The 16,106-nt window shown below is 48.3% G+C and overlaps 1 protein-coding gene across 1 annotated transcript in view; it reads left to right on the forward strand.

Annotated features, from left to right (window-relative positions):
* Positions 1-10,997: 10,997 nt before the first annotated feature.
* Positions 10,998-16,106, forward strand: part of LOC122922702 (ALS2 C-terminal-like protein) — a gene marked incomplete at its 3' end in the record, with an annotated part of 32,730 nt that continues 27,621 nt past the window's right edge. Inside the window, exon 1 of the mRNA XM_044273405.1 lies at positions 10,998-11,125. The remainder of the gene's footprint in view (positions 11,126-16,106) is intronic.

The following is a 16,106-nucleotide window of genomic DNA, read 5'->3' on the forward strand; positions in this document are numbered from 1 at the left end:
ACTGTTTGGCCAAACGGGAGGACATAGAAGGAGGGGAACACCATATGGGTTTTGGGAGGCAGATTTTGCAGGACTGGTTTTGTTTATACCATGTCCCATTTGAAGCCCCCTGTTGCACCCCTAGAATAGAAATTTCAAAAAAGTGACTCCATCTAAGAAAGTACACCCCTCAAGGTATTCAAAACTGGGTTTACAAACTTTGTTAACCCTTTAGGTGTTCCACAAGAGTTAATGGCAGATGGAGAAACAATTTTGAAATTTCTATTTTTTGGAAAATTTTCCAATATAATCAATTTTTTCCAGGAGTAAAACAAGGGTTAACTGCCAAACAACACTCAAAATGGGTTGCCCTGATTCTGTCGTTTGCAGAAACACCCCATATGTGGTGGTAAACTACTATTTGGCTAAACGGCAGGACATAGAAGAAGGGGAACGTCATATGGTTTTTGGAAGGCAGATTTTGCTGGACTGGTTTATTTACACCATGTACCCTTTCAAGCCCCCTGATGCCCCCCTAGAGTAGAAACTCCATAAAAGTGACCCCATCTAGGAAACTACGGGATAAGGTGGTTGTTGTTTTGGGACTATTTTTGGGGTAAATATGATTTTTGGTTGCTCTATATTACTCTTTTTTGAGGCAATGTAACAAAAAAATTAAATTCTAAAATTGTTTCTACATTCGCTATTTAGTTTTGTGGAACACCTAAAGGGTTAACATAGTTTGTAAAGTAACTTTTGAATACCTTGAGGGGTGTAGTTTCTTAGATGGGGTCACTTTTTGGGAGTTTCTAGTCTAGGCTACATCAGGGGGGGCTTCTAATGGGACATGGTGTAAAAAAAAAAACTGTCCATCAAAATCTGCCTTCCAGAAACCGTATGGAGTTCGCTTCGTTCCATGCCCTGCCGTGCGGCTATATAGCCATTTACGACCACATATGGGGTGTTTCTGCAAACTACAGAATCAGGGCCATAAATATTGAGTTTTGTTTGGCTGTTAACCCTTGCTTTATTACCGGCAAAATGGATTCAAATTGAAATTTTGACCAAAAATTTGTGTTTTGGCACCGTTTTTATTCTATATTTTTAACACCGTTCATCCGAGGCGTTTGGTCAAAAGTTATTTTTATAGCGACGACTTTTACGCACGCGACGATGCCCAATATGTATGGCTCTCAGACTTTGGAGACTTTTGAAAACTGCGGCCATCCAGATGTTGTAAAACTACAATTCCCACCATGCCCTGCTGATGGCTGTAGGTTGTCTGGGCATGCTGGGAGTTATAGTTTTACAACATCTGGAGGGCCGCAGTTTGAGGATGCCTGCACTAAAACTAATATTTTTTTGGGGGAAAAAATTGTTTCCGTGTCTCCAAAGTCTGAGAGACATAGTGTTTTATGTTCTCTAGTGGACTGTTGGGGATTATAAAAATGTCGTACTCCATGGAAGTGTGATACTCCCTGAAGCAATCGATAACGCAGAGGCCCGGATGATCGGGGCACGTGTCACATTGAGTGGTGGTGTCCTTCCGTATCCCCCTCTTGTGACACACTCTGCACCTTTTTTGGGTTCGTCCCTTCTTTCCAGTATGGGGGACCACACCTGGAAAGTGTTGGCCAGGGACGATCCGGGCGCCTCCAGTTCCCGAGGTACTCCGGCCTGCTCTTTCCCGGTCCGAAAAGATCAGGTCCTCGAGGACTGCCTCATAGAATTGGAGGAATGTCCCTGTGTTGCCAGCGCTTCGGGATAGTACAAAAGAGTTGTACATGGCAACCTACACCAAGTAGACAGCAACTTTTTTGTACCATGCCCGGGTTTTGCGCATGGCGTTATATGGCGTGAGGACTTGATCAGAGAGATCACCTCCTCCCATATACCGATTGTAGTCGACGATACAATCGGGCTTGAGGACCGTTGCCGCGGTACCTCGCACAGGGACTGGGGTGGTGCTGTTACCGTGGATTGTGGACAGCATAAGGACATCCCTCTTGTCCTTATATCTGACCAGCAACAGGTTTCCACTGGTAAGGGCACGGGTCTCACCCCTGGGGATAGGTACCTGGAGGGGGTAGGCAGGGAGGCCGCGCTGATTTTTCTGCACGGTCCCACAAGGGACTGGAACAAGGGAATGCTGGTATAAAAGTTATCCACGTACAGGTGGTAACCCTTATCCAGCAGTGGGTACATAAGGTCCCACACGAGTTTCCCGGTAACACCCAGAGTGGGGGGACATTCTGGGGGTTGAATCCGGGAATCTCGCCCCTCGTATACACAAAATTTGTAAGTGTACCCTGAGGTACTCTCACAAATTTTGTACAGCTTCACGCCAGGGGGGGGTCTGGGTTAGGGTTAGATGGATAGATGGAAGTTTGGAATAAAAGTACTTTTTTTTTTTTTTCCTAACTTACTTTTCCCTTCTTTCCCTGCCTAACGGTGCCTCTCCCTCACTGACCCTAACCTACCTGGGTGGCGATGGGTGCAGGAGGGTGATGGATGCCGATTAGGGGGACACAGGAGCTGGTGCTGGACGATGCTGCACGGTCAGGGTGCTGGACAGGAAGAGGAGGGGAGAGAGGAGCGCAGGAAGTTTGAATCTCGCGCCTCTCTCCCCTGCACCAATCAGCACCCTGGACAGCAGGCATCAGCACCAGGGCCAGCGCCACCTCTCCAAATCCTCGGACTGCGATTGGTGGTGTATAATTACGCCACCGATCGCAGTCTTTTTCCGGTTCATCGGGTCCCAGGACACCCGAATGGACCGGAAACGCAGAAAACCGCAGGTCTGAATTGACCTGCGGTTTTCTGCGATCGCCGATACGGGGGGGGTCAAATGACCCCCCCTGCGTTGTTACGGGATGCCGGCTGAATGATTTCAGCCGAAATCCCGTTCCGATTAACCCCCGCGGCGCCGGAATTATGATTTTAAGTCAGGACGTACCGGTACGTCCTCGGTCCTTAAGGACTCGGGAAATAGGGCATACCGGTACGTCCTATGTCCTTAAGGGGTTAAAACAGGCATGCTGAACCTGCGGCCCTCCAGCTGTTGCAAAACTACAACTCCCATCATTCCTGGACAGCCTACAGAAGGGCATGGTGGGAGTTGTAGTTTTACAACAGCTGGAGGGCCGCAGGTTGAGCATCCCTGCTGCTTTAAAATATAAACTGAGAAAAGGGCACTTTCAGCCCCAAAACGCATCTGGTATCGAACAGTGAGGGATTGAACTTCAGCTGAGTAGACGACATTGCCAACATAACACACGGACTTGTTATATTCAGCGTAAGCAGGAGAAGCCGGCCGGTGGGATATAACGACCGGACTCTAGGATCCAGTTCCCTGCAAACCCCCGAGTCACGTGCACAGAGAGGGAGAGAGCAGAGGACCACGTGGGACGCCTCGTAGGTCCTTACAGCTCACAGAACATGCAGATTACTGAACCTGCTACGCACAGCTGATTGCAACGTCTTTGGAGTCGGACGGTACAGCCTTAACCAGCTCGGATCGGTAAAGAGTTTATTCTTCTCTCCAGTCTGAATATTCTAACCTAGCTCCAATATAGCGACGTTATAGAACTCTGCTGACGGAAGTTACCTACAGAGCTGACACTTACATATTGGACGACTACCTTTATTTCACCCTTCTCTTCTCCAGCGTTATTTAGGTGAACTCTGTTTTGTCTTTTGCTTTTTCTTCCTTTTTGTTTTTTTGTGTGAGGGTTACACCCCATATTAATAGGGGGACCCCCGAACTTGGACTGAGGTTACAGTGTAGTCCCATTGAGGATTTATACTGTGGGACATGAGAGTGAATGACACATGTTGCCATATGTAAAGTTTATATTTTAAAGTGTTTACGCTGCTATTTTTTGGAGGACATACAGTTGCAAGAAAAAGTATGTGAACCCTTTGGAATGATATGAATTTCTGCACAAATTGGTCATAAAATGTGATCTGATCTTCATCTAAGTCACAACAATAGACAATCACAGTCGGCTTAAACTAATAACACACAAAGAGTTAAATGTTACCATGTTTTTACTGAACACACCATGTAAACATTCACAGTGCAGGTGGAAAAAGTATGTGAACCCTTGGATTTAATAACTGGTTGAACCTCCTTTGGCAGCAATAACTTCAACCAAACGTTTCCTGTAGTTGCAGATCAGACGTGCACAACGGTCAGGAGTAATTCTGGACCATTCCTCTTTACAGAACTGTTTCAGTTCAGCAATATTCTCGGGATGTCTGGTGTGAATCGCTTTCTTGAGGTCCTGCCACAGCATCTCCATCGGGTTGAGGTCAGGACTCGGACTGTTTAGGCCATTCTGTTTGGTCATAGTGCTGTTATGGCCAAGAGGGTTAACCGGCAGCACTATGGCCGCCCCCATGATGGATCATGTTCCAGCCATTCCGGGGAGTGAGGGATTGAGTGTTGGAGTGAAAAATGGTGATGATGTGAATGTGGCGCCTCCTGCAAAAACTGCGTCAGATAATGCAGCTAGTGTGAATGGTGCTGTGAATGCAGCCGCTGGAGGTGTGACCAGTGTGAGGTCAACAGGGAAGAAAGGTGATGGAGTGAAGGTTGTGGGGCCTGCAAAAACCGCAGCCAAGGTCACAGGCAGTGTGAATGGCGCGGTATGTGTGACTGCAGCGGCTGGAAGTGTAGATGTTGGTGCTGATGGTGATGGGACTGCACGAGAGGAGGTGGAGATGGAGGTTAGTGAGGCAGAGTCTGCTCCATCTGCCCCCCAGCAGCGGCTCCGGCTCCTAAAAGGAGCTATGCAAGCGTCGCCGCCCTGGGGTCTGCCGATACATGTTTGCCTGCTGGTTCTGGTCACTGTGATTTGCAACAACGCCTCCTGGAGGCGCTTCAACAAGGGAAAGATTTAATAGAGGTAGAGGGTGAGCAGATTGATTAGTCCTTTTGGACAGACAGACACGGGCTCTCTGCCTTCGGAGAGCAAAGGAGGGGAGAGACTGTATGGTCTCTGCCCGCAACTGGACCAGGTGGTGGCCGTAGGAACGTTGTCCGTCTCCGATGGAAGGGCAATGGGGCTGTCCCTCCTAGGGGGAGGGTGGTCGAGCTCCTACTCGGGATGGGCTTTGTGGCAAAGGATATCTTTGCCCTGATCCATCCCTATGGCACTACTATGTTCAATGTTAGCTTTGTTAGGCCAGAGGGGCTTGAGCTCTTCTGGTCTAAATACAGGTCCAGAGTGGCGGGATTTTGCCGTACAGGCGATAATCCGCCAAACGCAGTCAAGAGTGACCGTGGGCGTATTACCCGCACACCATGATTGCCTTTGTTTCTATTTTGATAAGTATCTTGCACTGTCTTTGATGCCATTTCTATGAATTGCATGTACATTTTGTGGTCTTTTTCAAGCTCTTATTTTTGAACTTGGTCTTTGTGGGTCTGTGTGTTGGACTTATTATCGATCCAAAAACAATGTTGTTATTGTATACAATGTTTACATTTTTTTGGGATTTGTGCTTACTAATAACTATTGATTTTAATTATTGGATGTGCAGCCTGAGTATATGGCGTTTCTTTTTCTTCTCGTTTTGTATGGTTATGTGTTGACGCCGTGGCTTGCACGCCTTTATCTTATGTGGTTTCCCCCCTCATTTTATAGCTCAAGAGAGTGACCATGCTCACCAGTAACGAGTCACTCTCTTGTGTTGACATCATGCTGTTTCCGAGTAGATATGGCGAAGTTGGTCTGTCCCCTCAGAAAGATCTGGACAAACATAGTATTTGGTCTGGGTCTTGGACCTTCATGGTGAGGTTGTTGGTTCAAGACAATTCTGTCACCCTCACCCACATTCACTCCTCAACCTTCCTAGGGAGGGACAGGATTTTGATCTTTTACCGGGGCCAGCCGAAGGTCTGCTACAAGTGTGGCAGCGCCAGGCACTTTAGCGCACAGTGTGATATTCACAAGTGCGGTATGTGCTGGGAGGTGGGTCATCTTGCTGAATCTTGTGACAGGATTCGGTGTAACCTGTGTGATGACCTTGGTCACCCGTACAGCCACTGTCCACACTCTTTCGCCAACACTGTCCTTAAAGGCAACAGGTGGAGGTGGAAGAGGAGAGGGTCCAGGAGAGAAAAGCAAGAAGGTGTCACCTGCGAAGATCAGGCGCCAGAAGCTGCGTCAGAAGGCTAGGGAACATTGCCGGTGGCAGATGTGATGGTCCCTGCCCCTGGCCAGACGGCTGATCTTGCAGCTGAGGACCCAAGGGACATTGAGGTGGACGAGGAGTTCGAAAAACTGCTAATGGAAGAGATAACATCATTATGCCACAGTTGTGTCTTCATATGGTGAGAGTTTGGATGAGGACTACCAAAAGTGGCTAGAGGGAAAGCGTAAAAATCGGGGTGCAGGGAGAAAAAAGAAGAGGAAGGAGAGAGGTAGCCCCTCTCTAGAGTGGGATCCATCTGTACCTCTAACCTTGGACCAAGTACCAGAGGAAGGCTCGACTGTCTACCCTCTTTTTGATCTTTCCAACTGGTAACATGGCCTTCATAACATCTCTCCCTTCTCTTCGGAGGATGAGGGGCAGGGCAGGGTACTGAGGGGCGTAGAGGAGTATCCTCCAGGGGGCGCAGAGTCTCCTCCCTCAGAGGGTGTAATGCCCTCAAGAGAGGGGGCTAAACCAGGGCCAGCAGGGAAAGATGTCATGGATACCTCTGCTTGTCTGAAAAGACAGAAGGCGGACAGGACGTCATCTTCACCTTCTGAGGGTGGTGGGGGTGGTAAAAATAAGGCTATCTAGTTCAATCCCCAAGGATGGCAGCACTTTCCCTGTTGACGCTGGCGAGTATTAATGTCGCCAGCATAAAGTCAGATATGGCAAGATTTATGGCCTTTGATTTTTTTCAGCCGGGTTGAAGCTGATGTTTTATTTTTGCAAGAGACCAGGCTGTCAAGCTTGGCAGATCTTCATAAACCTAAGCAGGAATGGCAGCTAGGGCCATCATATTGGTCTCTTGCGGATAAGCAGAATAGCGGGGTGGCGGTCCTTTTTAAAACCGCCAAAAGAGTTAAATGCAGATGGGTAATTGAGCTAGAAGTGGGGAGGTGCCTGATCCTGGATGTTCTCATGAGAGGACAGGAGCTTCGGCTCCTAAACATCTACGGTCCTCAGACTAAGTGGGCCCGTAAGTGTCTTTGTATGAGAATCAAGCCCTTTTTTTTACCAGCCGGCATGTGGTCTTTGGAGGGGACTTTAATAATGTCACTAGAGTCCACGATAGGGAAGGTTCCAGAGAACAGAGGCTGGCTTATGATGAAATTGCTCTGAACAGTATAGTTAGTGAGGCTCGCCTGGTGGATGTCCACATCCGGCCTACCCCAGGCCACCAGGTGTTCACTTACTTTAGAGGTAGTCAGGTCAGGTCTAAAATAGATAGGTTTTTATTTGAAAGGGGAATCCGTCTTTTCGGCCTTAACGGCTGTGGAGGTGGCGTTCTCCTACCACGTTTTGAGTATGTACTCTCTAAATGTTGCAGACAGAGACTCCTCGGCTGGGTAGAGGTATGTGAAAGCTGAATTCGGCACTCCTGGAAGATGCAGAGATCAGACAGTCTTTTGAGGACTTTCTGCAGAGTCAGGTACCCTTAATGGACCTTTGCAGTAGTAAGTCGGAGTGGTGGTAGATGTTCAAACATCGGGTTTCTTCCGTAAGCTCTCTAGCCTCAGGAGTCTGGACAAATATTGTTTGTACCTGGCCCTGAGGAAGAAACTTGAGCATCTGGTCTCAAGGGGAGGTAGCCGCGAGGATATCTCTTGTGTAAAACTTTGCTCATGAGATGTCAGTATGATAGACACCCATCTTTGGTTTTTGAGAGGGATTTTGGGAAGTACCGCTCGCTCGATCCTTACAGAAACCGTAAGATAGCCGTGAGTTGTAAGTATGTGGCTAGACTGATTGACAGTCAGGGATCTTAGAAGTAGTCAGATCCTTTTACTCACATCTCTTGGGTAAGAAGGAACTGGATCGGGGTCAGATGTCGGCTTTCTTGGCTGAAATTGTCCCTGAGCCAAGAGGTGATTTTTCTCTTGATGTTTTGGTAGAGCCAATCAGGGAAGAGGAAGTGAAAATGGTGATTGAGGGGCTTCGGCTCAAGAAATTACCAGGTCTGGATGGCTTAATATTCAAATGGTATAAGACTTTTAAGGACCATTTGGTTCCCCTCTTGACAGAGGTATCAAATGAGTGTCTATTCTCGGGCACTCTGCCAAAGTCAATGAGGAGGTCGGCACTGATTATTCTATCAAAAGAAAAAGATCTGTGCCGTATTGAGAACTGGCCTTCCATAGTGCTTCTCAATACGGATAGGAAAATTCTGGCCAAGATACTGTTCAGTCGTCTGGTGAAATTTGCGCCAGGTCTCCTCTCGGGGACTCAGCACTGTTTTGTTCCTGGTCGGAGAGCTTTAAGCCCTGTCTCTAGTGTCCGGGAGTACCTGTCTCTGAGAGTGGTGGCGTATGCCGATGATGTCACTGTTTTTGCCTCTTCGCAAGAAGAAGTGGGATGGGTAATGTCAGATGTAAATTGCTACTCGGAGGCTTCCAGGTCCAGTGTCAACCGGGAGAAATGTGAAACTCTCTTGCTGGGGGGAGAAGAGCCTGATTTTTGTCTCCAGGGCACCCTCCCAGAACCCCAGGGTAGGTCGAAGATTCTAGGCATTGAATTCGGCCCCAATGATTATCATCGGACAAATTGGAAAAACAGGCTGAAAGATGCCACCCATAAGGTAGACCAATGGAAGGGTTGGTCTTTAACTCTTCGGGAAAGGGTCAATCTGAGCAAAACTTACCTGATTACTTTGTTGATATACTTAGGCAGAGTCTGTATCTTGACTGAGTCTCTCTGGCCACAGGTTTACAGTCTGTTTTCCAGCTCTTTTGGGGGAACAGACTGAACCTAATCAGGAGGGACATCACATACCGCACTAGGAGACAAGGCGGATTGGGTATGGTCAACCCAGTGGTATTCTTGCTGAATACCTTTCTTAAAGCAATCATCTCAAACCTCTGAAAAAAGAGAGGGCTCCTTTGTGGGTAGTCTCTTGTCGGGGATGGTTTCAGCCTTTCTTCCAGTAATGGTAGACAGGTGGGCGAGTGAAGGCTCTCCATACACCACATGGGCATCTCCAGGCTTACGCTGCCCTGATCATTCGACAGTGGGGCTTGGGAGTGAGGGAGATTAGGACCATGTCGAGGAGACTCCTTGACAGTAGGGTCCTGTCTTCTCACTTCCAGGTTCCGCTGGCCCTCACAGACTGCCCAGGTCGGGATCTGGAGGTAGGGTTGTTCCTTTTGAATTTAGTAAAGATCCCTATGAAATTTGGGGATTTTGCCTGGCGCTGCTTCTATGGTAAGCTATAAGTGAGGGGCAATCAGAAATACGGGAAACTCAAAGAAAGGGGTTGTCCCCGGGACGGGTGTGGCGAAGTGCTGGAGAGCATGGACCCCTTCCTGCTTCAGTGCCCCTTCAATATAGGGGGTTACCACAGGGTGGGAGCTTCCATTGGTTGGCCTTGGCTGGCTGCTCTATCCTATGCAGAGTGGGTTTATGGGGCATTCAGAGACCTGGGTGGTAGGGACTGCTGCACTTCTTTCTTAGTTAGTGTAGTGGTTAGGTACTACACGTGGAATGCAAGGTGTCTAGTCTCAACGTGTCATAAATTCCTCCCTGAGGAAGAGGTATGTAGGAGCATCCTCGGTGACCTGGTGAAGGTTCGCTCTCTGGAGCGTGGAAGGCTGGGTGCTGGAAGGGGTTTTTTCTTTAGGGTGCCTTAGCTGACATCCTTCAGTTCCTCCTGGTGATGGGCTGATCTCACACTCCTAGCTTTTTGATTTTGCAATGAAATTATGAGAAGGGAAAAAAAAAAAAGGGGCTGAACCTGGGCCTGGTGTGTGCACTGACTGTCAGCGTTTAGAGTTTATGGTAAGTAATTATTGTATGTTATATTATATTCTGGGTGGCGGACTGTGGGTGATGGGGATAGTGTTTGCATGGACTGTTTTGGCCTCATCCTGACCTGAGGATGAACTAAAGGACTGGGGACAGAGCTCAGGATGTTTTCCCTTGAAGGTTGCGCAGAACAGCTTTTCATGTGAATTTAGATAGATGTGAGGGTGTGAGGGGAAAAAACAAGGGTGGATTTATTGTTGTTTTACTTATTGTTTTATTTATTGTTATTTTCTTTACTGTTTGGCGGTGGACCAATTTGTTGTCAGTTAGTTTATATGATTTGGTTCTGATATTTAGAGATGAGCGAAACGAAGTTGACAAAGTGGAATTCAATCCGAATTTCAGGAAAAATTTGATTCGCACCGATTCCAAATTTCCTCACGCTTCGTGATAAAGAATCGCATGTGTGAGGACATGGAGCAAGGAACTCTGGGAAGGCGGCATCACCCATAATGCCATGCATGCAGCCAATCAGCAGCCAGCCCTGTGATGTATAAGTAGCCTCAGCCATCTTGGATTCTGCCATTTTCCAGCGTACTTAGCGCAGGGAGAGACATCAGCAGGCGCTAGGGACAGTGCTAGGAAAGACTTGAAAACTTTTATTTTGCGAAATAGAAGTTCAGGGAAAGGATAGGGAGGAATCATCCACAGTATTTATGTAGAACAGGGTTCAGTAGGGGAGGTTACAGCCTGGGTAATTGGAACAATCCTATTACACCTTGCTGCACTGACTGCGGATCCACATTGCCATTATACAGCTCTGTAATTGCAGCAAACAGCAGCGTAAACACTTCAAAATATAAACTGAGGAAGGGGCGCTATCAGCCCCAAAACACTTCTGGTATCGAACAGTGAGGGATTGAACTTCAGCTGAGTAGACGACATTGCCAACATAACACACGGACTTGTTATATTCAGCGTAAGCAGGAGAAGCCGGCCGGTGGGATATAACGACCGGACTCTAGGATCCAGTTCCCTGCAAACTCCCGAGTCACGTGCACAGAGAGGGAGAGAGCAGAGGACCACGTGGGACGCCTCGTAGGTCCTTACAGCTCACAGAACATGCAGATTACTGAACCTGCTACGCACAGCTGATTGCAACGTCTTTGGAGTCGGACGGTACAGCCTTAACCAGCTCGGATCGGTAAAGAGTTTATTCTTCCATCCAGTCTGAATATTCTAACCTAGCTCCAATATAGCGACGTTATTAAACTCTTCTGATGGAAGTAACTTACAGAGCTGACACTTACATATTGGATGACTACCTATATTTTACCCTTCTCTTCTCCAGCGTTATTTAGGTGAACTCTGTTTTGTCTTTTGCTTTTTTTGTTTTTGTGTGTGAGGGTTACACCCCATATTAATAGGGGGACCCCCGAACTTGGACTGAGGTTACAGTGTAGTCCCATTGAGGATTTATACTGTGGGACATATGAGAGTGAATGACACACGTCACCATATGTAAAGTTTATATTTTAAAGTGTTTACGCTGCTATTTTTTGGAGGACATACAGTCAGGTCCATAAATATTGGGACATGGACACAATTCTAACATTTTTGGCTCTATACACCATCACAATGGATTTCAAATGAAAAGAACAAGATGTGCTTTACCTGCAGACTGTCAGCTGAATCTGCAGACTGTCAGCTGTACCTGCAGACTGTCAGCTGTACCTGCAGACTGTCAGCTGTACCTGCAGACTGTCAGCTGTACCCACAGACTGTCAGCTTTAATTTGAGGTATTTACATCCAAATCAGGTGAACGGTGCAGGAATTACAGCAGTTGCATCTGTGCCTCCCACTTGTTAAGGGACTAAAAGTAATGGGACAGAATAATAATCATAAATCAAACTTTCACTTTTTAATACTTGGTTGCAAATTCTTTGCAGTCAATTACAGCCTGAAGTCTGGAACGCATAGACATCACCAGACGCTGGTCTCATCCCTGGTGATGCTCTGCCCGGCCTCTACTGCAACTGTCTTCAGTTCCTGCTTGTTCTTGGGGCATTTTCCCTTCAGTTTTGTCTTCAGCAAGTGAAATGCTCAATCGGATTCAGGTCCGGGAATTGACTCGGCCATTGCAGAACATTCCACTTCTTTCCCTTATAAAGCCCTTTGGTTGCTTTTGCAGTATGCTTTGGGTCATTGTCCATCTGCAGTGTGAAGCGCCGTCCAATGAGTTCTGAAGCATTTGGCTGAATAGGAGCAGATACTATTGCCCAAAACACTTCAGAATTCATCCTGCTGCTTTTGTCAGCAGTCACATCATCAATAAATACAAGAGAACCAGTTCCATTGGCCGCCATACATGCCCACGCCATGACACTACCACCACCATGCTTCACTGATGAGGCGGTATGCTTAGGATCATGAGCAGTTCCTTTCCTTCTCCATACTCTTCTCTTCCCATCACTCTGGTACAAGTTGATCTTGGTCTCATCTGCCCATAGGATGTTGCCCCAGAACTGTGAAGGCTTTTTTAGATGTCGTTTGGCAAACTCTAATCTGGCCTTCCTGTTTTTGAGTCTCACCAATGGTTTCCATCTTGTGGTGAACCCTCTGTATTCACTCTGGTGAAGTCTTCTCCTGATTGTGGACTTTGACACACATACACCTACCTCCTGGAGAGTGTTCTTGATCTGGCCAACTGTTGTGAAGGGTGTTTTCTTCACCAGGGATAGAATTCTTCATCCAACACAGTTGTTTTCCGTGGTCTTTTGGTGTTGCTGAGCTCACCGGTGAGTTCCTTCTTTATAAGAATGTTCCAAACAGTTGTTTTGGCCGCGCCTAATGGTTTTGCTATCTCTCTGATGGGTTTGTTGTGTTTTTCAGCCTAATGATGGCTTCACTGATAGTGACCGCTCTTTGGATCTCATCTTGAGAGTTGACAGCAACAGATTCCAAATGCAAATAGCAAATAGCAGACTGGAAATGACCTCTGGACCTTGTATCTGCTCATTGTAATTGGGATAATGAGGAAATAACACACACCCGGCCATGGAACAGCGGAGAAGCCAATTGTCCCATTACTTTTGGTCCCTTAACAATTGGGAGGCACAGATGCAAACTGCTGTAATTCCCGCACCGTTTACCTGAGTTGGATGTAAATACCCTCAAATTACAGCTGACAGTCTGCAGGTAAAGCTGACAGTCTGCGGGTAAAGCCGACAGTCTGCGGGTAAAGCCGACAGTCTGCGGGTAAAGCCGACAGTCTGCGGGTAAAGCCGACAGTCTGCGGGTAAAGCCGACAGTCTGCGGGTAAAGCCGACAGTCTGCGGGTAAAGCCGACAGTCTGCGGGTAAAGCCGACAGTCTGCGGGTAAAGCCGACAGTCTGCGGGTAAAGCCGACAGTCTGCGGGTAAAGCCGACAGTCTGCGGGTAAAGCCGACAGTCTGCGGGTAAAGCCGACAGTCTGCGGGTAAAGCCGACAGTCTGCAGGTAAAGCTGACAGTCTGCAGGTAAAGCTGACAGTCTGCAGGTAAAGCTGACAGTCTGCAGGTACAGCTGACAGTCTGCAGGTAAAGCTGACAGTCTGCAGGTAAAGCTGACAGTCTGCAGGTAAAGCTGACAGTCTGCAGGTACAGCTGACAGTCTGCAGGTAAAGCTGACAGTCTGCAGGTAAAGCACATCTTGTTTGTTTCATTTCAGATCCATTGTGGTGTATAGATCCAGAAATGATAGAATTGTGTCCATGTCCCAATATTTATGGACCTGACTGTATGTACATTTTATAGATTTTTATTTTTTTATCTATGTATCTCGTAGTTTTATCCAATCTAGAATAAATAGTTTTATTCACTGTCCATTAGTTGTCAGATATAGAGTGCCCCCCACCGTATATCTGATACTCACTACTTTTATTTCGGTACTGGGGGTAACGCGGGGTGCGCACCTGGTCATTCTCTGTGATCTTGGTTGGGCCACTTACCATTATACATGTCTATAATTAATACCACTGAACAGACCGTCCCGCTGTCATAGGCAGGAGAGTTGGTGAAGGGTGACGAGAAGATCTCTAGGCGAGCGAACTACTGGGGCAGAGGAGGACTCTGCCCATGTGAACTCTGTAATGGCGGACTCTGCTGGGGTTGGTCATAGAACTGTTATGGCCCAGAGGGTTAACCCGCAGCGCTATGGCTGCCCCCATGATGGATCATGTTCCAGCCATTCTGGGGAGTGAGGGATTGAGTGTTGGAGTGAAAAATGGTGATGGTGTGAATGTGGCGCCTCCTGCAAAAACTGCGTCAGATAATGCAGCTAGTGTGAATGGTGCTGTGAATGCAGCCGCTGGAGGTCTGACCAGTGTGAGGCCAACAGGGAAGAAAGGTGATGGAGTGAAGGTTGTGGGGCCTGCAAAAACCGCAGCCAAAGTCGCAGACAGTGTGAATGGCGCAGTACGTGTGACTGCAGCGGCTGGAAGTGGAGATGTTGGTGCTGATGGTGATGGGACTGCACGAGAGGAGGTGGAGATGGAGGTTAGTGAGGCAGAGTCTGCTCCATCTGCCCCCCCAGCAGCGGCTCCGGCTCCTAAAAGGAGGCCTCCTGGAGGCGCTTAGACAAGGGAAAGATTCAATAGAGGTAAAGGGTGAGCAGATCGATTAGTCCTTTTGGACAGACAGACACGGGCTCTCTGCCTTCTGAGAGCAAAGGAGGGGAGAGACTGTATGGTCTCTGCCCACAACTGGACCAGGTGGTGGCCGTAGGAACGTTGTCCATCTCCGATGGAAGGGCAATGAGGCATGTCCCCCCTAGGGGGAGGGTGGTCGAGCTCCTCCTCGGGATGGGCTTTGTGGCAAAGGATATCTTTGCCCTGATCCATCCCTATGGCACTACTATGTTCGATGTTAGCTTTGTTATGCCAGAGGGGCTTGAGCTCTTCTAGTCTAAATACAGGTCCAGAGTGGCGAGATTTTGCCGTACAGGCGATAACCCGCCAAAACGCAGTCAAGAGAGTGACCGTGGGCCAGGGCCGTCTTTAATATTGATTGGACCTTGGGCAAAAATTTACATGGGCCCCCTGGATCCCACCTTCCCACACCCTAGCAGGCAATCACGCCCTCCACCACAACACACACACACAAAACAATCCACACACCTGGTAGAGTCCAGTGAATGACTGTAAATACTTCCAGTTCTGAAGACTCCAGCGGCTCAGGATCAGTGCTCTGGGCAGCTGGGCTCAGGCTGGAAGTGGGCACCGCTCTGCAGGAAGGAGACCGGGGCTCGGCTCACCCTAGTGTTACAGTGCACCCCAGCACCCCACAGTATGCAGTATAGCACCCTATAGTATACAGCAACCCACAGTATGCAGTATAGCACCCCACACTATACAGTACCCCACAGTATATAGTAGAGCAGTATAGCAGCCCACAGTATACAGCACCCCACAGTATACAACACCTCACAGTATACAGTAGAGCAGTATAGCACCCCACAGTATACAGCCCCCCACAGTATACAGCCCCCCCCCCACAGTATACAGCCCCCCCCCCCACAGTATACAGCCCCCCCCCACAGTATACAGCCCCCCCCCCACAGTATACAGCCCCCCCCCCCCACAGTATACAGTCCCACACAGTATACAGTCCCCCCCCCACAGTATACAGGCCCCCCCCCCACAGTATACAGTCCCACACAGTATACAGTCCCACACAGTATACAGGCCCCCCACAGTATACAGGCCCCCACACAGTATACAGCACCCCCACAGTATACAGTCCCACACATTATACAGGCCCCCACAGTATACAGGCCCCCACACAGTATACAGCACCCCACTATACAGTAGTTTACAGTATATTAGCATAACAGCTCCTGTCACCTTTTTCTGATGTAATCTTCACACAAAAAAGCTCCACAGTTAAGGCAAACTTCTCCTGCAACACTCCTGATAGGACCTGTGATGACCTCATAGCCATGTGACCAGTAATATTGCTAGGTTACTGGTCACATGGTGATGATGTCATCTAAGGTCCTAGATCACATTCACAGCTCTAACAGTACGATGCCTGGACTCAGTGACTGCAGGCATGGCATGGCAGCACCCCCTGTGTAGCTGACAGCCTGACACCCGGGGCAGTGGCTAGCAGGGCTCAAGAGGCAGCTGCCTTGGGCCCCCCAGGAG

The sequence above is a fragment of the Bufo gargarizans genome, unplaced genomic scaffold, assembly GCF_014858855.1.
Source record: "Bufo gargarizans isolate SCDJY-AF-19 unplaced genomic scaffold, ASM1485885v1 fragScaff_scaffold_655_pilon, whole genome shotgun sequence".
Lineage (NCBI taxonomy): Eukaryota > Metazoa > Chordata > Amphibia > Anura > Bufonidae > Bufo > Bufo gargarizans.